The 24,293-nt window shown below is 38.5% G+C and overlaps 1 pseudogene; it reads right to left on the reverse strand.

The window, feature by feature from the left end:
• Window positions 1-38: 38 nt before the first annotated feature.
• LOC148296196 (uncharacterized) lies at window positions 39-23,236 on the reverse strand (annotated as a pseudogene).
• Window positions 23,237-24,293: the final 1,057 nt, after the last annotated feature.

Below are 24,293 nucleotides of genomic sequence, written 5' to 3' on the forward strand. Positions count from 1 at the left end.
CCTCTTTTACCGAACGTCCCTTCATTAATCTATCTAGTCTACACATTGCAAGAGATCTCAAGCACGAAAACACGGGCAGTTTTGTCAGTTGCTATGCCGTCTCCGCAGGTGTCCGATGAAGAAGGAGGCTCTGCAGCTGCAAACTTGACTTGTTCGGAGAACACCCCGAGAAAATCCAGTCAAAATCACCATCATCATCTTATCATTCTCGCAGGGATGAGTAACTCGGGAAATATAGCAGTTTAAGGGGAATTTTTTAATTAGGTGTGGTACGTTGGACAATTAATATTTAATTTTCTTTTTTTAATCAATTGTTTAAAATCTTGGTTTTGATTTTGATGTTTAATTTCTGAATGAATAAAGAAAATTAAATATTAATAAGTAACAGGGGTCTGTCTGCTGAAATTGAAATTATAAGGACCAAAAGAGAATCATTTTTGAACTATGGCATTTCAAGTGATCACTCTGTTAATTAACAAAAACAAACGGAATGATGATTTGGACCCGATTGCAATATGAAGTTAAGAAATTATATAAGATATAATTGCATGCAAAATCTAAAAAGCGAACCCAACTACAAAAATGTATTTTATGTATTTAGCACTCATATATTTTTGAAAATAGTGAGAGCATTAAGAATCTGTCAAGCATTTGGGAGAGTTTTTATTTATTTATTAAAATACGATAGAATTTTATTAGATCTATAACAATCAAGAATACAAAGGACACAAACCGTAAATGGAGTTGAGATGTAGTGGAAATCAAGAGTACAAAGGACACAAAGCCAAGATGTAGTGGAAAGCAATGATTAAAAAGCCCTACTCCTCGGTTTAGTGGAGAACTTGCACATTGCTTCTGTAATTAAATCTCTTTAATATTCAGTCAATTATTACATAAAATAAAAATAAAGCACCATCTTGCCTTTTGTTTTTATAAAAAAAAGTGTTTACACCCAAATTAAACAGCCAATGAGAGCAAGACACGTGGAGGAAACTGGGCTTGGTCAGAGGTACCCTCGGCACCCTACCTACCGATCTCTCCATTAGGGCAACGCCCTCTCCTGGGACACGTGGCGCGCTCCCAAGCGACGCCCACAGTCCCACATCGAAATAATCAACAAAATGCACACCTCCCAAGAGCTATAAAAGGAGGCCAACTATCCCAAAATGGAGGTAATCAGAACTTACGGCATACAAGCCTATTGATCTGTCAGTTGAACTTTCTATTCCCGAACTTACTTAAGCATCGGAGAGCCTTCGGCCGGTACCACACCGGTGCCTTAGGTCTTACCGTGCGCTTGCTTTTATTGCAGATCGCACAGCCTACCGAAGCATCAAGTCTACCGAAGACACAAATTTACTAAGTTGACCCTCTAAGTCAAAGAACCACTTTTTGGCGTCAACAAAAAGTATAATTGATAGTCTAAATTATAGGTAAAGGAAATTTCTCTCACACACACAATTATGATGTCATGAAAGTTCAAACCTGAGCCCTTTTCCACTCGGTTAGACCTCATTAGCACACCATTTTATCTTTAAGTAAAACTTAGCAAGAACATTCAACATAATTTTGTGATTAATCCATACATTGTGTGGTCAAAGCAGCCGCGTACAGTTTCATTAAACTTGATCAAAAATTTGAGAAGCTCATCGAGCATCATTACCTAAACCAATTGACTGCCATTTTTAGGACGTTTCTTTTATATTGATTCAGACATCCTTTCTTCAACTGTGTAAAGGAAGCTTTTCAAATACCGTTTGCTACCGGTTCTTCCTTTTCCACATTTTTTAGACATTCTTGAGATACAGTAAACGTGGAAGTTGTTTAAAACTAATAAAAAGTATCATCAACGTAGACAAGTTTACTGAAAAAATCGAAACAAAAAGTTAACCATCAGACATTAAAATTGCATAACACCAGGAAATCAGGAATCACGGAATTATAAGCGTTTCAAGTTGTATAACACAAAACATACAATAGTGCAGAGAACAATACATAAAGTAGAAAATTAATTAATCTGCAACACAAAATACATCCTCTTCTTATATTAGAAAACTAAGGCATCTAAATCCTCGAGAAATTATAGAATAGTACGGATGTACCACGTCAGCATGTGATACTCCTATTCAAATATTGTCATGTGTCCATTTTAAAATAGAAATTAAATTTTTTTTACAGCTGGATTTATTTCTTAATTTTTATCTTATGAAATAAAATTAGAAAATTGAAAAACTTAAGGAAAAAGGAAAAATAAAAAGAGAATTCCCAACAGCAACCCCTCCTGAACCCAACACCTCTAATCCCAAAAACATGCCATGATCGCCACCCATCTCCACACTACCTGCCATGACTGCCACCCATCTCCCTTCCTCTTCCTCTTCCTCTTCCTTTTTTCTTTTCCTCTTCCTTTCAACCCTTATAGTAATTGTAGGTAATGGAGTTTAAAGAGAGGTAGAGAAAACTAGTATTGATGATTATGATGATAATGGTGATGAAATGGAATAGTGGAAGCGTTGGTGTTTGTGTTAATGGTTGGGAAATGTTAGAGTGAATGCAAAACAGAGAGACCCTTTGAGAGAATTGTTGTATTATATTGATTGAAGTAATTGTTACCAAGGAGTTACAATATTGGATCTGGGTTTGGAAATAGTATGATGATGGCAAAGGTTGTCATGATCAATTTCAGAGAAAGGGGAATTAAGGAAGATGAGGGTTTGGACGCCGGTGGCAATGGTGAAGAGGAAAAGAGAAGGCGAGGAAGAGGAAGAGAGAGGGATGGCATCCATGGAACGCAGTGGGGTTTTAGGGGAAAGGCGGCGGTTGGGAATAATTTTTTTTCTTTTTTTTTCTGTTTTTCAAATTTCAAATTTTATTTCATAATATAAGTCCAGCTGTAAACAAATATTTAATTTCTGTTTTAAAATAGACACATGGCAATTTTTGAAGGGGAGTATCACATGTTGACGTGGTACATCCGTACTGTTCTATAATTTCTCCAAATCCTCGATTTGGCTTCCTAAGGAAGACACTGGTTAGAGCAGAGTCAAACAAAAGAAGCCACCAAAAGACGGAGTGCATGCAGTAAGAAACAAGATTGATCAACATATGAAAGAGATTATATAACTGTCACAAATAGATCAACCACTTTCAACACATGCTAGCTACTTGGGCTTTAACCATGTTAAATAACAACCGTGGTCAAGCAGCAACACTTTATTGAATATTCATCATAAACCAACTGCCTAAAATTTCAAACAAAATAGAAACTCACAGCCAAGGATTTAACCAGAGTAGTTTAAGGTAAATTACGAATGATAAACATAAATGATATATATAACTCACCTCCTTCTTGCCCACTTGAGCAACTTGTACCTCAATGTCATAGTTATCAAGGGACAGGTACGTTCAATTCGCATAAAACTGACAGGCCAAGAATTGCAGAGATCGGACTTACGTTGAGACTGTCGGTTATCACGAACATCGCCTGTCCGTTCAAAAATCCAAGAGCGTTATCATCTTTGTTACGGTGGGATTTGGGGTCTATGAATTCAACTGATTTCACTTGTTTATTAGAGTGGATAATGCTGGTATCAACAGCCAGCCGATACGAGGCTTCCTCTATTCCCAAAGGATGGTTCTTTCTTATAGCCAAATCCAGGGAGAAGCTTGGGACTCACTGTTAGCTTGTAATAGATTAGTTAGTTGGTTACTTTTCTATCTTGTCATACACAAAGTCCTAGTCCTTATTTTATGGTTACCTTGTTTTAGGGAACCTTGTTTTAGGGAGCTTTACTTTACTTTCTTGTCTTAGGGAAACTTTGTTTCCTTGTCTTAAGGATGCCTTGTCTACCTCTTGGCTTGTAGTTATAAATGTATTGTAAGTAATACAAAGAAAAGTAAGTTGAAATTAGAAAACTTGTTGCAGCTCCAATTCTCTCTACATTCTCCACTTCCTTCAATTAATCTTCTCTATGTTTTGACATGGTATCAGAGCAGAGATCTTGGAATTGCCGACTCTTGTTCTGAATCTTTGCTACCTCCATGGGGGAAGATGTTTTTTTCCCTGCTAGAAATAGCACCACCAACTCTTCTCAACCTACCTACCTAGAAGCATTGAAGACACTGATCCCGACCCAGACACCGACCCGATCGATTGGCCTCACTTGGACTAGGTGTTGCCGCCAACCCAACCGAACAACCCCGACTGAAACTACACGATATGAAAAAGATCAAAAAAGATATGAAGCTGCAAGTAGCGACTCTGGCTATGTATTCCATACTTTGGATGATAGAAATTCAACGGGCTGGATAATTGATTCTGGTGCAACCGATCATATGACATTTGATCCTGATGATTTTCTGAGTACCAGTCAACCCAGACGAACTAGTATTGCTAATGCCAATGGAGTTACTTCTCCTGTGACAGGGGCCGGCACTGTGGCTCTCTCATCCTCTCTTTCATTATCTAATACTTTACTTGTTCCATCTCTATCAATTAAGCTAATGTCAGTTAGTCAGATTACTGAACAACTAAATTGTTGTGTACTGTTGCGTAGATTTAGCTCCACCAAAATGGATTAAGCTGCATCCTCAACTTGTGATACTCGCAAGTGCACGAACCGTTGGTAGTATAGCATATGTAAGTGCGAGGTCGATTCCACAGGGATTGGTGATTGAATGATCCAATTTAGTTTCCCTACACAAAATAGAAACAAAAACAAAGAACATAAAACAAGGAAGAAAGAAATAAGTAACTCAAGCAAATAAGTTCCCAAGTTCAATTTAGATTAATGGATTGATTCTAGCTAAAGTATGATTAAGCCATGGTGTGTGGTCATAACCTTGTGTTCCTAATTCCCTAATTTGATCATTTGTTGTCTAACCTAAAATTAAGCATTAGGAACCCATTAAGCATAGAAGAACATTTTAAACAACCAAGTATGTATCTAATCCCTGTTGTCGAATGTCCATACATACTCTTCCTATTCATAGTTCAATTCGAATTAAAGCATGGTGTATACTCTTAATTCAAACCAAGATAGCTAACATGCAAGCCTAAATGGTGATCAATCATTCAAACTAGCATATTAACTTATAAGCATAATGAATAAGAACAAAAACCATAATTGAAACTTGGAAACTAATTCAACTTGAAAACTTAAGAAAAGAATTTACATAACAAAGAAAAATAAATTACAACTAAGAAAACATTAAGGAAACTAAGAGAACTTTGAGGAAGAAAGGAAGTGTTTGAGAACTTTGAGGAGGGAGAAGAAAGTGTTTGGGAACTTTAGAGAATTTTGGAAGAACATGTGTTTGAGAGCTTTGAGGATTTTGGAAGGGAATGTGTTTAAGACATGGGGAATTTGGAAGAGAGTGTTTGAGAACTTGGAGGATTTGGAGAAGAAAGTAGAGAGGTGTTTTGAGAGCTTTGTGGATTTTGGAAGAGAGTGTTTAGGAACTTTGAGAATTTGGAAGAGAGTGGTTGAGAACTTGGAGGATGTTTGTGAACTTGGAGAATTTGAGAACTTAGGGAAGGAAGAGAAATGTGTTTGTGAAGTGTTTGAGACATGGAGACTTTTGGAAGAGAAGGGAAGTAGAGAGATGTTTGAGAACTTTGAGGATTTTGGAAGAACATGTGTTTGAAAGCTTTAGAGAATTAGAAGAAGAGAAAGGAAAAGTGTTTGATATTTAGTACAAAGAAAATTTAATAGAATGATCTTATTACAACAATTGAGAACTACAAAGGGAAACTAAGAGAATTTGAGGGAGAGAAGGGAAGGGAGCTCTAGAGAAGTGTTTGAGAGCTCCCCCCCCTTGGGGTGTTATTACAAGCTTAGAGAACTTCCCTATTTATAGGCCTAGGGGAAGTGAAAATCAGAATTCAATAAGACTAATGCATACAACACTTGAATTATAAAATCTGAAATGGTTGATGCACTTGTATTAGAAAATCTGAAATGGGTGATGCACTTGTATTAGAAAATCTTGAATTGGTTGATGCACTTCACCACTAAATCCCACCAGCAGCCCTAGCTCATCTTCATGTCACCATGACCAAGCTTCCAACCAGAAATGATAGCTCATACCTAGCTCACCATGACCAAGCATCCAACCAGCACATGCTGAGGTCAGCATGACCAGCAACTTCAAGGGCTTACAACTTGGGCTTCTCTTAATCAAATTAGGACTTTAAGCACTCTAAATTGAAGTTCAGAATGTCTTCTTTCCAGCCATATGTTATTTGGGCCAATCCAAGGTCGGAGGAAGAAGTTAAGGCCGAAACAAATTGCTAACTCATTTTCCGCGCTGATAAGATCCATCCTGAGCATGGTTCTGTGTTTGCTAGGTAACGGACTCCAGATTTATCCAATGGGGCTGAATTTTGGATATGTTATAGTACACACCAATTGGAGCAACGTTCATGAAGAATGTGGCCTCATCCGAGCTATGTAGGTTGCTGAAACAAAGCTTGCAATATGACCTACGGAACTGGACTGGCAGGGGGCTGTAGCCATAATGAATTTGTCTTTAAGCTCTTCATCAATTCATCCAAATTAGGCCTTAACATGCTTGAATTGCATGAATTATGTTCTCCAAAGCCATCATTGTTACCTAAAGCTCAATTAACTGAAAGATAAACACAAAAAGGATTAAAAGCACAAGTTTAACTCAAAAACATAACCAAATCATAAGCTAGAAGGGTAAGAAATAATATACAATTATGAACCGATCAAATACCCCCAAACCTAGATTTTGCTAGTCCTCGAGCAAAACAACACAAAACAAAGTTAAAAACAAAACTAGAAGTTAACTAAACCACTTTCGTAGGTAACTCGATTGCATTTAGCATATGCAACAAGCCTTTAAACCTCTAGGCATCCCTAGTAGGAGGAGTTGTGTCTCCTGAGGGTTTAACAGATACGATACCCACAAACGTTTTACTGACTCTGTAAAACAAAGTAATTAGAAAACTTAAAGATTGTTAGTCCTTAAGCAAAACCAAAAACAAACACAAAAACACAAAGAACTTAAAACAATTTTTCCGAACATTTTCTGAAGAGAAATGACTCATGCACATGACTTAAACGTTTTAACAATAAAAGCTCAATTTTTAGACATTATTTACAAAGCGGCAAAGTTCTAAACACAATATGCTCAAAGTGTAGTAGTGTGATAGCCAAATGCAACAAATTCCCCAATCTTAGTTTTCACACAATTTCAAAAATCATACAAAGCATAAGTTCAACTTCAAATCTCACCAAAGTTGTCCTCTCACAAATGAATCACTCAGAAGAGGGCTATAATGCACACTCAGTTATAAACATGAGAATAGAGTTAAACCATAAGGGACTTAACTCGCAATAGAAATATGAAGAACTTGCATTAATATGATCTCAAGAAGGATGTCAAACACTTAAAAGTAGAAAAATGAATGCAATTCAACCACATGACATTTAAGATCAATTTAGGTCTTTAACATGGGTTGTAATGGGGCCAAGGGTGTAAGGTGAGTAAGAAATGAAGGATATGGATAATACAAAGTCCAAGGAACTCGCAATGCAAGAGCATAAAATAATTGTTTACAAGACTTCGAATCATCACGATTAGATTTTTTTTCTTTTACCTGATCAAAACTCCTTATACCCTTCATTTACATTGATTCACTCCTTTCCTGAACAACCACCAATTTATTTTGAAGGCCCAAAAATGAAATTTCATTCAACCACCACTTAATCACAACTTTTCTCTTTTCTTTCACCAATTGTGTGATTTTTTTTTTCTTCGAAATTCCCAAACTTAGTATGAAAAACACATCCCAATTAAAGCTCATGAGTTCCTTAGAAAGGTAAATATTTGTTTTTCAGGCTAAGGCGAGGAAATATAATTGGTAAATGAAAGAAAAGGTTTACATGTAGGCTCAAAATGGTTAACAATGGAAAATCATGCTTAAGCATGCATAAGGTTAGCTTGAAAGGCACAAACGATCCAAAGAAGGCCTTAATATCATTTCTTTAAATGTCATGAAGTCAAATTGCACAAGAATGAATGACTTTTAAGTGTTCAACCAAATCAATAAATAATGAGATCAAACAACAACTTTGATGATAAGAAAATAAGAGTATGTATATAACACTCATGAATTGAAGTACAAGGCTCAAAAGCTCACTTTATATGGTTATATAAGTCTAATTTGTGCTTGATACAATTCTTTGGGTCATGCAAATCCTTTAATTGGAAAATTATGAAACAAATGGCAAGTGTAAAGAAGGTTTCAAACATATCATGCTAGAACAATGCCAAATTTTTTTTTATTTTTTAATAAAGAAAAAAAAACACTAAAATAAAATGAAATCCAATTTTTATTTAAGTCATGCAAACATTTATCACTATCTCATCATAAGTGTTCGGAAAGTGACTCAAAACAAAAACAAAACAAAACAATACTTAAAATAAAAACAAGCAAAAAAATAAATAATATTTTTTTTTTTTCAATTATTATTTTTTTTAATTTTAAGAAAAACCAAATTTACTTGCTAAACTCCAATACCCCCAAACCTAGAAATGAACATTGTCCTCAATGTTTAAAAATTAGCCACAACCAATGTCATAACAACAAATGAAGGGTATTAAAGCAAATAAAAATCACAAAACATACAAAAATAAAATAAAACAATTACAAAATAAAAATTACAAAACAAACAATAAAATAAAATAAAATAAAATAAATAAATAAAAAAACACGAAACAGTAAAACACTCAAAACAGTAAGCCCTAACAGATAGTCTTACACAAACTGAAACCCAAACAATTGAAAGCCCAACCCAAAATGAAATTAACCCAACAACGGTAAAACCCGACCCAACATGAAATCTGAAGCCCACACGTTTAAATTTAATTTTTTTTCTTAAAAAGATAAAACGTGAATTATGAGCGCAAAGCGGGATTTCTAAAAAGAGGGAATGTGGTCCCTGATGTCGTTTCATGGATAGTCACGGGCAGAAAGCAGGAGCCACGTGTCGACGCATAGAGGCGCCGCAGATCCACAAGCGAAAATTACGGGCTCATGGAAAGGCGCGACAACTTTGCTGAACGCGTCCGTTCAGACAAAGCAAGTCGTGACAAATGTGTTGGAAACGGTTGGAAAGTGAGAAGGTTGTGGGACTCGAGGAACGCTGGATATTCAGAAAACGCTTAGACGCTGCAACGGCTAGGGTTTGTTTGTCAAAGACTACATCTATAAGAAGGAAAAAGAAGGGAAAAAAACAAAAAACAAAAAACACACAAACTCAGAAACACAAAAGAGAAAAGAAGCAAGAAAAAGAAAAAAAAAAGTGAGAAATCAAATGGCTTCTTCCTACCCCTTTTCGTTAGATCTCAACCTAGCTCCACCGACTCAGACACGAGGCCAAGCAGTAGCACCAGTATGGATGCCCTACTTTGCCTCCGCACGGGGGCCTGTGACTGTCAATGACTCAATACTCCTGGACAACGATGTTGCCATTGGAGTTTGCAGAAATTTAGTGACTCCCAAAGATATACGTGTGTTCGGGACAAGGGATGAAAACCGGGTCACGAGTGATGCCCTGGCACTGAGCGTGCAGAGTACAGCATGTGTCGCAAGTTTGGGTCATCGCCTACTTGCGAAGTCCCATGAGGTAGAGGTGCTTAAAGCTCAGTTGGCGGCGGAGCGAAGTTTGGTTGAAGACTGTCAGAGTGCTATAAAAAGCTTGAAAAGGGAGAGGTCAAGGATTGTGGAGGTGAATCGACACCAGCTAGAAGTATTGCGAGACGAGAATAAAAATCTATCAAAGATGGTAGAGTTGTACTCTCGCGACATGAGAAAGCAACTGGAGGACCTAGACCGACCGGGTAAACGCAAGCAAGCGGATCGCGAGAGTAGTTACGCTCAAGCTAAGATTGCGATCTTTGGGAGCTCAAGTGATGAGCCCCAAGAGGCTGTGCGTGAAGCCCCGGAAGAGGACAGCCAGAGGGCCAAACTCAAAGCTCCTATGGTCGAGACACCGAAGGCCAAGAAGAAATGATTTCAGTTTTTATTTAATTTTAAAGTGTATGTGTGTTTTTTTTTTCTTTAATTGGGAAATAAAAACGTTAGCTATCTCAAAGAAACGATTGACCCTAAATTTAAAGAACGACAATCAAACAAAAACACGAAGACCCAAACAAGATTTTTTTTTATTTTTTATTTTTTATGTTTAGTTAAGTAAATACACAAATAACTGCTTCTTCTTTTAAGAGAAAAACTTAAGGATGACCAGTTAAGGGCCTCAGAAAACACAGCCAGGGGTTCCGGGAAGGTTGGAGGGGTCACAATGGTCCCGCTTAAAACCCTAACTTCTTAGACACCGAAGGTGTCGCCTTAAAGAACTCCTAGACAGTGTATAGACTGCGGTTGCTCACTGGAGTTACCAAAAATTTAGCTCCTTCAAAGAATATCCTATGAGTTTTAAATTATACTACCTAATTAAATAAAAAACAAAATAAATAAATAAATAAATAAACTGAAATAAACACGCAATTCAAACAATAATTTAAAAGAAGAGTTGGGATTCTTGCACCAGGTGTCCAAGACGCATCTTTAATTTTGTCTCTTCTTCCAACTACATTATTAAGAAACCTGTCAAACAAGAAGAAAATAATTGAAAATAAAATAAAATAAAATAAAAACTGAAAAAGCAAAAACACAAACATCAGAAAACAGGGAGGCAAAAGTAAGTGAAAGTGTAGACATGCTCCCTTTTAAAAAAAAACGTGCTCGCAATTTGCGCCAGAAATGAAGGGATCCGAGAGAAAAGAGCACAGGATAGCACCCTCGAGATCCGAAGTGCTTTCGGCTCCCTCATCTGCATAAGTCTATTTAAACTCATCTCGGTGAAGTAGAAGAGCACCCCGCATTTCTTCCTGCAAATTTAGAGAAAACATCAAAAAATCCAAAAACAAAACAATGGCATCCTCATGCACTCACCTTGATGATCTTAGCCTTGAACTGTCCCTTGCACCACCGAATGCGCAGATAAGGGCTCCTCAAAACCATGTCTTCCCAAACTCCACATATCATCACGGTACGGCCTCAAACTTTGCTGAGGTAATACCGAACTTTTCTGAGGCAATGCCGAACAGAGCAGCGCTGCTTGGAGGCATGATTGGCAGCAAGCTCACACCGACAGATCATCTGCATGTAGCACAGAGGTCTGACAAAGCAGCGGTGGAGGAGTCCAATAATTTAACTGTTCTCCATGCGGTCTCGGCTACCAATTTGGGTATGCGATTGCTGGCGAGAACACGGGAGTGTGCCGCGATGAGCGAGGAAATAACTTCCTTGAAGGCTATGGTGGCGGACTTGCAGAAGCGGCTCTACTGTGCCAATCAGCACGTGGAAGCACTGCAGAGAAAAAATGAGGACCATGTGGAGCTGCTGCAGATTCTGCAAGTAAGAGACAATAGAGGCATGCCATGAAGATGAAGATGAAGATGAAGAAGTTGTTTTTATTTTTAATTTACTTGAATGTTTTTTTTTTTTTTTTTTTGTTTTTTTTTGTTTTTTTTTTGTTTTACTTTTTTTTTTCTTTGTTTGTAATGTTTGAAATGAAATAAAAATGTGTTTTTAACACTCAGAAATAAACTAACTAACCACACCACGTAAATAAATAAACTAACCTAACAAAACAAAAAAAAGAACATAAAAGAAAACAAAGAACTTCCAAATTGATTTTTTTTTTTTAATTTATTATTATTTACAACTAACTGACCACACAAAGAAAAAAAAAACAACAAAGAAGTTCCAAATTGCAATTTACAAGGATAAAAAAAATAAAAACTCAAATTTCAATTTTTTTAATTTTTTTAATTTTTTTTTTTTTTTTTTTTTTATAATAAAACACACAAATATACAAGCAACTCATGGATGACCAGTTAAGGGCCTCAGAAAACAAAGCCAGGGGATCCGGGAAGGTTGGAGGGGTCACAAAGGTCCCACTTAAAACCCAAACTTCTTAGACACCGAAGGTGTCGCCTAAAGAACTCCTAGACACTGTATTGACGGAGACGCTCACTGGAGTTACCACGAGTCAGCTAATATAAAAAATCTTTTTAATTTTTTTTTTAATAAAAGAAATAGAAAATTAAAATTACTAAAATAATAACAAAACAACTAAAGAGAAAGGATTGGAATACTCCCCCTTGAAGCGATTAGGTCGAGCATGGATGCATTTGGAGGTCGCGACTTCTCCCACTGCTCCACACTCCCCATTCTTATGATTGAGGTTGCCATCTCTCTCCATTTTTATTAAGCTATCATAAATTGCTAAAACGAACACAAAAAACTTGAAACAGAATTAAAGGATTACGAAATATAAAAAAAAAACTAAAAATGAAAAGGAAAAATCAACACACGTCCAATTCCATGCTTCAAAGCAACAAGCACCAATGGGTTGTGTAAGCTGGGACTTAAACCCAGTTCTCTTGCTTGTTGGGCAATTGTCCTTTTCTGTTGGACTACAAACACAACTTGTCCATTAATGTCATTAACTTTAAAACTTGAAATTGTCCAGTTAAGAAAAAAAAAAATAAAGTAGGAAAGCCAAATAGAATCAAACAATGTTACCGATCCCCGGCAACGGCGCCAAAAACTTGTTGCGTAGATTTAGCTCCACCAAAATGGATTAAGCTGCATCCTCAACTTGTGATACTCGCAAGTGCACGAACCGTTGGTAGTATAGCATATGTAAGTGCGAGGTCGATTCCACAGGGATTGGTGATTGAATGATCCAATTTAGTTTCCCTACACAAAATAGAAACAAAAACAAAGAACATAAAACAAGGAAGAAAGAAATAAGTAACTCAAGCAAATAAGTTCCCAAGTTCAATTTAGATTAATGGATTGATTCTAGCTAAAGTATGATTAAGCCATGGTGTGTGGTCATAACCTTGTGTTCCTAATTCCCTAATTTGATCATTTGTTGTCTAACCTAAAATTAAGCATTAGGAACCCATTAAGCATAGAAGAACATTTTAAACAACCAAGTATGTATCTAATCCCTGTTGTCGAATGTCCATACATACTCTTCCTATTCATAGTTCAATTCGAATTAAAGCATGGTGTATACTCTTAATTCAAACCAAGATAGCTAACATGCAAGCCTAAATGGTGATCAATCATTCAAACTAGCATATTAACTTATAAGCATAATGAATAAGAACAAAAACCATAATTGAAACTTGGAAACTAATTCAACTTGAAAACTTAAGAAAAGAATTTACATAACAAAGAAAAATAAATTACAACTAAGAAAACATTAAGGAAACTAAGAGAACTTTGAGGAAGAAAGGAAGTGTTTGAGAACTTTGAGGAGGGAGAAGAAAGTGTTTGGGAACTTTAGAGAATTTTGGAAGAACATGTGTTTGAGAGCTTTGAGGATTTTGGAAGGGAATGTGTTTAAGACATGGGGAATTTGGAAGAGAGTGTTTGAGAACTTGGAGGATTTGGAGAAGAAAGTAGAGAGGTGTTTTGAGAGCTTTGTGGATTTTGGAAGAGAGTGTTTAGGAACTTTGAGAATTTGGAAGAGAGTGGTTGAGAACTTGGAGGATGTTTGTGAACTTGGAGAATTTGAGAACTTAGGGAAGGAAGAGAAATGTGTTTGTGAAGTGTTTGAGACATGGAGACTTTTGGAAGAGAAGGGAAGTAGAGAGATGTTTGAGAACTTTGAGGATTTTGGAAGAACATGTGTTTGAAAGCTTTAGAGAATTAGAAGAAGAGAAAGGAAAAGTGTTTGATATTTAGTACAAAGAAAATTTAATAGAATGATCTTATTACAACAATTGAGAACTACAAAGGGAAACTAAGAGAATTTGAGGGAGAGAAGGGAAGGGAGCTCTAGAGAAGTGTTTGAGAGCTCCCCCCCCTTGGGGTGTTATTACAAGCTTAGAGAACTTCCCTATTTATAGGCCTAGGGGAAGTGAAAATCAGAATTCAATAAGACTAATGCATACAACACTTGAATTATAAAATCTGAAATGGTTGATGCACTTGTATTAGAAAATCTGAAATGGGTGATGCACTTGTATTAGAAAATCTTGAATTGGTTGATGCACTTCACCACTAAATCCCACCAGCAGCCCTAGCTCATCTTCATGTCACCATGACCAAGCTTCCAACCAGAAATGATAGCTCATACCTAGCTCACCATGACCAAGCATCCAACCAGCACATGCTGAGGTCAGCATGACCAGCAACTTCAAGGGCTTACAACTTGGGCTTCTCTTAATCAAATTAGGACTTTAAGCACTCTAAATTGAAGTTCAGAATGTCTTCTTTCCAGCCATATGTTATTTGGGCCAATCCAAGGTCGGAGGAAGAAGTTAAGGCCGAAACAAATTGCTAACTCATTTTCCGCGCTGATAAGATCCATCCTGAGCATGGTTCTGTGTTTGCTAGGTAACGGACTCCAGATTTATCCAATGGGGCTGAATTTTGGATATGTTATAGTACACACCAATTGGAGCAACGTTCATGAAGAATGTGGCCTCATCCGAGCTATGTAGGTTGCTGAAACAAAGCTTGCAATATGACCTACGGAACTGGACTGGCAGGGGGCTGTAGCCATAATGAATTTGTCTTTAAGCTCTTCATCAATTCATCCAAATTAGGCCTTAACATGCTTGAATTGCATGAATTATGTTCTCCAAAGCCATCATTGTTACCTAAAGCTCAATTAACTGAAAGATAAACACAAAAAGGATTAAAAGCACAAGTTTAACTCAAAAACATAACCAAATCATAAGCTAGAAGGGTAAGAAATAATATACAATTATGAACCGATCATGTACTCATGTATCCCGACTTCTGTTTATTTCAGGATATTCTCACCAAGGAGATCATTGGTCGTGGTACTTGTTGAGGATAAATGTGAACCTCCCAACACAATTTCACCACCACTAATTAAATAATGGGGTTTTATTATTTTAGGTTCGACCCATTCGAGACACAAGTCTCTTAATTACAATCCCTTGCTTCAAGGAAAAACCCTTTGATTCCACCATAACGAAACAGAACGTGTGCGTTTGGTTTTGCGGCTGCTCCCAAGTCCAACCTCAGGGTGCCTACATATCCCTCGTGGGAATCAAGCCACACGTAGTTCGAAGAATTGCAATGAATGAATGACTCATTGCAAAAGGGAAAATTTGTACGAATTTGATTGAAAAAAGCGTTTCAGTGAATTTAGCTGAATAAACCAAGGATTCGATTTTGATGTGTGTTTGGGGTGAATTTGGTTAATAATAACCAGGGATTCTGTTTGGATTTGAGATTTGGGCGGTTGCATCTAGATTGGATCTCTAGATTGCCTACGTACCCTTTTGAAGGGATCAAACCAACGTAGTTCGGAAAAGATTGTTGGGATTTGGCGTGGTTTTGTACCACTTGGGATTTGGTGTGGATGCGGTTGCGTCTATTGGTATGCTAGACTGCCTACGTACCCTTGGTGGGATCAAACCGGCGTAGTTCCAAAATTTGAGTGGAGATAGATTTGTGGGACTTTGGTTGATGTAACCAGTGATTCAAATTTGGTTGCGGTTGCGTTTATTGGGGTGCTAGACTGCCTACGTACCCTTGATGGGATCAAACCAGCGTAGTTCAAAATTTGGAAATTAATGGGTAAGTGTGGCCCACTAATTAAGAATTTGTGTCTTTGAGACAATTTGGAGATTTTCATAGGTAGATGACCTACGGGAAAAATTGGAAATTAATGGGTAAGTGTGACCCACTAATTGAGAATTTCTGTTTGAGAGATTTGAATTTAATCTCGTTGGAATTTTCATGAGTAGATGACCCATGAGAAATTTAGATGGTTTTGTACCATTTTTCTTGTTGTCAATGTCCAAGAAAAATAATGAGTAATTTTAATTATCCCATTGATTTTCCATAAAATTGACATTTGCAGTTGGACCTGAATATGGCTTTGAGGATTTTAAAATTGATCCATTAAGCATATTACAGGCCATTTGGGCCTCTGTATGCTTAATGAGTGTTTATTTGATCACTCATTAAACACATTGGGCTTTTGAGAATTAATGGGCAATTTTTGATAACCCAATAATCTGTTTCCAGGCCTCGACATTTTTCATCAGTTGGATCACGAGCATGGAGTCCACATTAAAGAGACTTTGAAACCCAGCTGCCAATTGAAGCCGGACTGATATCTGTTTGCCCCAAAAATAGAACTGAACAACAGCTTTGGAAGACTATAACTGGCTTCAGATAGAATTGGGGAAAGATCAAACAAGAGGACCATGCGACATGGCCCCACTACTTCCTTTTTTTTCTTGTTATCACAACAATATGACCTCACCCTTTTGTCAGAGTAGGTCCTGTTGCCATTTCTTTCTTTCCCCTATGTGCCAAACGAGTTGAGTTGCATGGAGGGGAGAAATTTCAAGGCCATGCGGCCTTCACAATTTGGGTGCTTGACAGAGTTCCTTGCCCATTTTCCTATCATTTATTTTGATAGATCAACATGGTTTTTTGCTAAGGCCTCCATCCCTGTTCTTTTGTTGTCTTCCTCAGCAAACACAAACACCATTGAAAATGTCTTCGCTGCAGTAAGAGAAGTTCAGAAAATTTTGGGAATTTCTCTATGTCTTTTAAAAGCATTGAGAAACATAACAATCCCACAAATTGAACTTGCTGATTTTGATGATGAAGCCGTGAAGGAGAAGCGACTGTGGCCCTGCTTTGCTCCAGCTGGTCCCTTACAGCCTGGTGCCTTTAACAAATGTCTTTTAATTTTATCAAGACACCCAAGGATAAAAGTCCTTGTCCAAATAGAGTCAGAATTAACCTCCTTGTTGATTTGGAACCCCTCATCCAGGAAAGTAAACCCCTTGTCCATATAGGATTGGGCTATATGTATTTCTTTTATTTATAAAAGAAAACATGTGCACCACAACTTAAAATCATCGGCAAACGAACACTTGATATTCTTTCTTTGTTTGCCTTTCCAGACCAGTTCGTACAGCCACCTGTTGCATCATCAAAAGAAAAGACAAACTCTGGGATTTCACGTGGTAACCCACCCCATAAACTTCCCTTTCTTCTTTTTTTTTCTTTTGTTTGTTTCCATGCGGCTGACTTCTTTCTTTGGATCTGCAGATTAAGGAGGTGCCTTGCTGTGGGCTACATCGAGAACTTTGAGAGCAATTTGTCTTCTTGCTTCAGCCACCAAAAACAAATATAGGTTGAACATTTATTATGCCTATTCTTCCTCTCTTTTTGTTTACTGTAGCAGTCCCTTTTCCGATTGCCAACATCTTTTTCTTTGCTGAATTTTTTAAGTCAAATAGACCAAGACAAGTCATTCAAGAGGGGGAGGGACTGTGCGACACGACCCCCTTTTTTTTTAACACATTGTCATTTTTAGCTGCCTTCTCTTTGTTTTGTCTCTTTGCAAACAAGTAAAACCATCACTTTTCCTTTGCTCCATTCTCTCTTCCGCTGGCTATCTTCTTCATCTTCTTTTTATTTTCTTTTTGTTGACTTGCTGGCAGCAAACACTCATGAGGAGGCAATTCAATTGCCATGCGGCCCTTTTGGTTTTAGATGCTTCAAACCAGTTTTACGCAAAGATTACAAGCTTTCCTTCTTTGGTTTTGATTCCATGGTGGGTTCATCTCTACCTCCATGATTTCCTCAACTCTCCATGATTTGAGACATCCCCTGCGTTTGGAAACATATTCGGAGTTGCCTGCTGGAAATATGATAATTGAAATCATCATGGAATGATCTTTCCTGTTGGTGGTAGACTGAAAACATCGATGGAATTATTTGAGCGGAGCCAAGGAGAGATTCTTGACTTGTTTATGATGATTTCTATCATCATAGCCAAGAATCTTTCTTTGGACTGATCAAAAGATGGGTGCAGATTGTACACTTGGAAATATTTGAGCGGAGCTGCCCGTTGGAATAGATTATCCCCTGATACATGATGATTGAAATCATCATAGAGGACAATCTTTCCTGTCGGTTGTGGACTGGACGCTTGGAAAATATCGTTGGAATCGTTTGAGCCGAGTCGAGCCTTGGAGAGATTCTTGACTTGGTTTATGATGATAGAAATCATCATAGCCAAAAATCTCTATGGACTGATCAAAAGCTAGGCGCAGATTGCATACTTGGAAATGCTTGAGTGGAGACGTGCCTTAGAGATCCCTGACTGTTTTTATGATGATAAAAATCATCATAGCCAGGAACCTTTGGGTTGAACGAAACCTGGAACCTTCAGCAAACAAGAAAACAACGCCACAAAACTAAGATTTTACCTTGAGATGGCTCTTGCTTTCTTTGGTATGCTTGCTGTCTTCCTTTTCTTCCTGCGGCTATTCTCCTTTCTGCTCCTTCCGTTCTCTGTTTTCTTTTCTTTCTCCTTCTTTCTCCGTCACTTTTTTTTATCGTAGGCATGACTCTTTTATAGAGCATGAGATTTGAGGAGTTTGAGTTGAAGTCAATAGCCACTTCTCAGCTAGGATGCTTATCCTTCAGTGTTTGATGCTTGGCAAACACTTGTATATTTTTTGATAAACTTGCAGGGAGGAAAAATTCAGTCCCGTTCAAATACAAGCTGGCATTTTATTTTATTTTATTTTAAATGGGTTGCCACCCCTTTTTTTGTTGTGAAAAATTCAGGCCCAACAGATGCAAAAATTATCGTTTCAACAGTACTAAGAGAGGGGGGTTGTACTATGTGGATGATTTCAGTATGGGAAAGGCACATAGTGTGAAGCACTCATCGACTTGGAAGGATCGACAACTTTGGCTATGGCACCGACGTTTGGGGCATCCTTCTTTTGGCTATATGAGACATCTATTTCCAGATTTGTTTTCAAATTCCTGTACCACTGATTTCCAATGTGATACTTGTATCTTGGCCAAGAGCCACAGAGCCTCTTATCCATTAAGTACCAATAAAAGTGTTGCTCCATTTGCTTTGATACATTCTGATGTTTGGGGTCCTTCACCTATCTCTACAACTTCTGGCTTCCGGTGGTTTATTACCTTTGTGGATGATTGTACCCGCATGACTTGGCTCTTCATGATGAAAAATAAAACTGATGTGTTCCCTATATTTCAGTCATTTCACAAGCAAATTGAAACTCAATTCTCTACCAAGATTCAAGTCCTTCATTCTGACAATGGAGGTGAATATATCAACCATGATTTTCAGACCTACTTCCAAATGCATGGCATCATTCATGAGACCACTTGTCCTCAAACTCCTCAACAGAATGGTGTTGCGGAAAGAAAAAATCGACACCTCCTTGAAACAGCACGAGCTCTTTTGATTGGAGCTCATGTTCCTCGCCATTATTGGGCTGATACTATAGTCACTGCAGTCTACCTCATCAACCGAATGCCTTCCAAAGTTTTAGACTTCCGGACTCCATTACAAGCACTTGCCCAACATGGGCCCTTGCCCTCTGTTCAGATGCTTCCGCCCTGAGTCTTTGGTTGTGTGGCATTCGTACACCTCCATAAGAATCAACGTGGCAAGCTTGATCCATGTGCTATCAGATGTGTTTTTGTAGGCTATGCTGCACATCAGAAGGGATATCGATGCTATCACCCCTCCAGTCGTCGTACATATGTCACTTTGGATGTCACTTTTATGGAATCGGAAATGTTTTTTTATAATCCGATGTCCAACTCTCCACCTCACAGAGACATACAAAGAGAACCACTGGGCAAGGAGGCCCTGGAAATTCAAGAACTTGAAGATTGGAGCAAAACGGATCCCAAAAGTCCAGAAGAAAATGTAACCTGCCCAAAACCGACCAGTCGCCAGGAGCCAAGCGACCGGTCGCATAGAAGTCCTGAAGGTGAAAATCGATTCTGCCCAAAAGAGACCGGTCGCCAGGAGCCCAGCGACCGGTCGCATCAACGCACTGAAGCTGAAATTCGAATCTGTCCAGAAACGACTGGTCGCCAGGAGCTCAGCGACCGGTCGCATCAACGCACTGAAGCTGAAATTCGAATCTGTCCAGAAACGACCGGTCGCCAGGAGCTCAACGACCGGTCGCATCAATGCACTGAAGCTGAAATTTGAATCTGTCCAGAAAAGACTGGTCGCCAGGAGCCCAGCGACCGGTCACTTCCAAGCACTGAAGCTGAGGATCGAATCTGTCCAGAAACGACCGGTCGCCAGGAGACCAGCGACCGGTCGCTCCACAGCAGAGAGCACAATATTTTTTCATACTTCACCGACGATGATGATGAAGACCCCCCTCACATCTCAGTACCAGCTGATCAATCTCCTGAGAATACTCCTGAGGTACGTGATTCTACTCCATCTACTGTTTTAGTTGATGAAATTGTTAGATATCAATTACCCAATAGACAGAACCGTGGAAAACCACCAATTCGGTATTCACCGGATAATGGCAAAGCATCGAAGTATCCAATTGCAAACTATGTTTCTGCGGAAAAATTATCTGCACCCCTCCAAGGCTTTGTACACCAGTTATCTGCAATTCATATTCCAACCAAAGTGAGTGAGGCATTGAAGGATCCAAAATGGGTTCACGCAATGAAGGAAGAGATGCATGCTCTGGAGAAAAATCACACATGGACACTGGAGAATTTACCTCGAGGAAAAAGGACTGTCGGATGCAGATGGGTTTACACCTTGAAATACAATGCTGGTGGGTCAATTGAACGTTACAAAGCACGACTTGTGGCAAAGGGATACACACAAACATATGGTATTGACTATGAAGAAACCTTTGCCCCGGTTGCAAAACTTAACACTGTTCGTGTGCTATTGTCCCTTGCAGCAAATCTTGATTGGCCTCTCCACCAATTTGATGTGAAGAGTGCCTTTCTCCATGGAGAACTCACAGAAGAAGTCTACATGGATATCCCACCAGGATATGTTACATCTACTCCTGCTAATGTGGTGTGCAGATTACGGAAGGCATTATATGGATTGAAACAGTCTCCCTAGGCATGGTTTGGGCGTTTTACCTTGGCAATGAAGAATTATGGTTTTAAGCAGAGTAATTCTGACCATACTCTGTTCTTAAAACACAAGGGAGGAAAGGTAACAGCTCTTATCATTTATGTCGATGATATGATTATTACTGGGAATGATAAGCAGGAAATTTCTCAACTCCAACAATGTTTAGCAAAAGAGTTTGAAATGAAAAATCTTGGTGGACTCAAGTACTTCTTGGGCATTGAAGTTGCTCGATCAAAGCAAGGCATTTTTCTCTCACAAAGGAAGTATGTTCTAGATTTATTGGCAGAAACGGGAATGTTAGATTGCAAACCTGTGGACACTCCAATCGTTCAGAATCACTGCCTTGGGGAATATCTCAATCAAGTACCCACTAACAAAGAAAGATATCTGAGATTGGTGGGACGACTGATCTACCTATCCCATACCAGACCCGACATTGCGTATGCTGTAAGTGTTGCTAGTCAGTTTATGCATTGTCCAAGTGAAGATCATATGGATGCGGTTCTTAGAATTCTTAAATATTTGAAGTCCGCACCGGGTAAAGGACTTATGTTCTCTAAAAATGGTCATCTAAATATCAGTGGCTATACAGATGCAGATTGGGCAGGGAATGTCACTGATAGACGATCAACATCAGGGTACTTCACATTTGTTGGTGGTAACTTGGTTACTTGGAGAAGCAAGAAACAGAATGTTGTTGCTTTGTCTAGTGCAGAAGCCGAATTCAGAGGAATGACCAAAGGAATTTGCGAACTCCTTTGGTTAAAGAAATTGCTTACAGAGATTGGATATGCACCTACATTAGGAATGCATCTACAGTGTGATAACAAGGCTTCAATATCCATTGCACACAATCCAGTCCAACATGATCGTACTAAACATGTTGAAGTGGATCGACACTTCATTAAAGAAAAACTTGACAATAAAGAAATTCAGCTTCCGTTTGTCAAGTCCGAAGACCAGCTGGCCGATATTTTGACAAAAGCAGTTTCTAGCAGAGTATTCCACAACTCACTGATCAAGTTGGGCATTGGTGATATCTATGCACCAACTTGAGGGGGAGTGTTAGCTTGTAATAGATTAGTTAGTTGGTTACTTTTCTATCTTGTCATACACAAAGTCCTAGTCCTTATTTTATGGTTACCTTGTTTTAGGGAACCTTGTTTTAGGGAGCTTTACTTTACTTTCTTGTCTTAGGGAAACTTTGTTTCCTTGTCTTAGGGATGCCTTGTCTACCTCTTGGCTTGTAGTTATAAATGTATTGTAAGTAATACAAAGAAAAGTAAGTTGAAATCAGAAAACTTGTTGCAGCTCCAATTCTCTCAACATTCTCCACTTCCTTCAATTAATCTTCTCTATGTTTTGACACTCACTAGCATTTTCTTATGGTTATTTGACTTCAAGCACTGCTCATCAAGATCCTGGACACGTTTGTACAACTGACCAATGCATCCTTTCATAGAGTTATCCTGCATCTGTTTCACAATAAACCCGAGTGGAAGAGTCAAGAAACTGAAGAGTAAATTGACAAACTCCTCCCCTGCTTCTGCATAACAAACCGTCTTCCCAGATTTGCTTACTATGAGCTTAATAGAAATCTTTTCTTCTTCCTCATTCGTGGCGTCTCCTAACATTTGAGATTCAACATATATTTCTTGATCAACATTTTCATTGCTCAATTCTGGGAGGGGTGCATGCTTCAGCAGAGTTTCAGTGGAAGGCATCTTTGATGCTAAGCAACTTCAAAACCTGAAGAAAGTGAAAAGATCATCAGAAACTAGCATTTCATTTCTTACTAGAAAATTAACTTCGGTGGTATAACAGATCATTTACCTCATCAACTCGTACATTGACTGTCTACTCCTCAATGCTATTCCATCCCGTGAATCCGAGGTTCTTAACTAAAGAAAAGCTTGTAGAAGTAAATGGGGGCATCACTTGTAAATCATCACTAATTATAAATCTGGCTGGACCTTTTACAAAGACCTCACCATCTTCAGCACCAGACACTGGAAGGGTTGTCTCCGTGTCCATTAGACGCTTACAACGATGTCAACGAACCATTTGGTAATAACTAAAACAAGACTGCTCTGAAAATTTCTGCAATGTGGATTAGAACACTTAAAGTACCGCGTGGGTTCGCAATCATCAAATTTCAGTTTGAGGTTGTCTAAGAGATATTCTGTCCTATTGCGGGGACATAACAGCATGGCTCTACATTCTTCAGTTCGGAAAAGCTGTGAGTCAAAACTCTCCACACTTCCATATATGTTGTCCATGCAACCAATTCCCAAGGGAGTTAGGCGGCGCCTAGGCGGGTCTAGGCGGGTTTAGGCGGACGAAGGGCGGTTGAAGCGCGCAGGGAGTTAGGCGGCGCCGTCATTTCACCCTAATCATTAGGGGTAGGCGCCCGGGAGTTAGGCAGAGCCTGGGCGTCCGCCTCGGCGGCCTAGGCGGGTCTGGGTGGGCGTTTTGCCGTTGAGGAGCGGACGAAGGTCTGTTGAAGTGCGCAGGAGCCGCTGCTTGTTAGGAAGAAAGACGGAGAGACAGAGAGATGAAATCGAAACACAGAGAGGAAGGAGAAGGCGACGCTTGGGAAGAAGAGATATCTGACCTAATTTTTAACATAACTAACGGGTAGGGTTTTGTGAAATGGCCTTAAACATTGTATTAAAATGGGCCTATATATCTTATTATTTTGCATGATTTTGGTTAAAATTTATAATTTATAATACAAAATAATTATTAAAAAAAGGGGTGCCTAGGCCCCGATTACTCCTTTCAGCTCTAAGCCCATGCCTGCCGCCCACCTACTGCCTACGGATTTTTCGAACATATATTAAAAAAAGAAAAGCATATATGTGAAAATGGTGTATCATAAAATACAAATGGGACATATACAAAAAAAATTATTTTTATGAAATATTTTCATATGTCTTATGTACGATGGTACACCACATAGTAGGGGCGGAGCTATAGCAAGGCCTGTCATGGCCCTGGGCCCCCATTTAATTTTCAATCTATTGTAATATATTATAAAATATATGATATAGCAATACCGTTATTGCAATTAGATTTGTGTTGACCCTCTCAGTTGAAGATGAAAAACCAATGTGGAAGTGACTTTGAAATTTTGGCCCCTCTATGCTAGGAATCCTAGTTCCACCACTGCCAGACAATTGGTGTACCTAAACATAAAAATATTTCTCCTCCCCCTTCCCCTTTCTAACTATGCTTAAAAAATAAAATAAAATAACTACGAAGAAA

Source organism: Prunus avium, chromosome 2, assembly GCF_965620075.1.
Source record: "Prunus avium chromosome 2, drPruAviu1.hap1.1, whole genome shotgun sequence".
NCBI lineage: Eukaryota > Viridiplantae > Streptophyta > Magnoliopsida > Rosales > Rosaceae > Prunus > Prunus avium.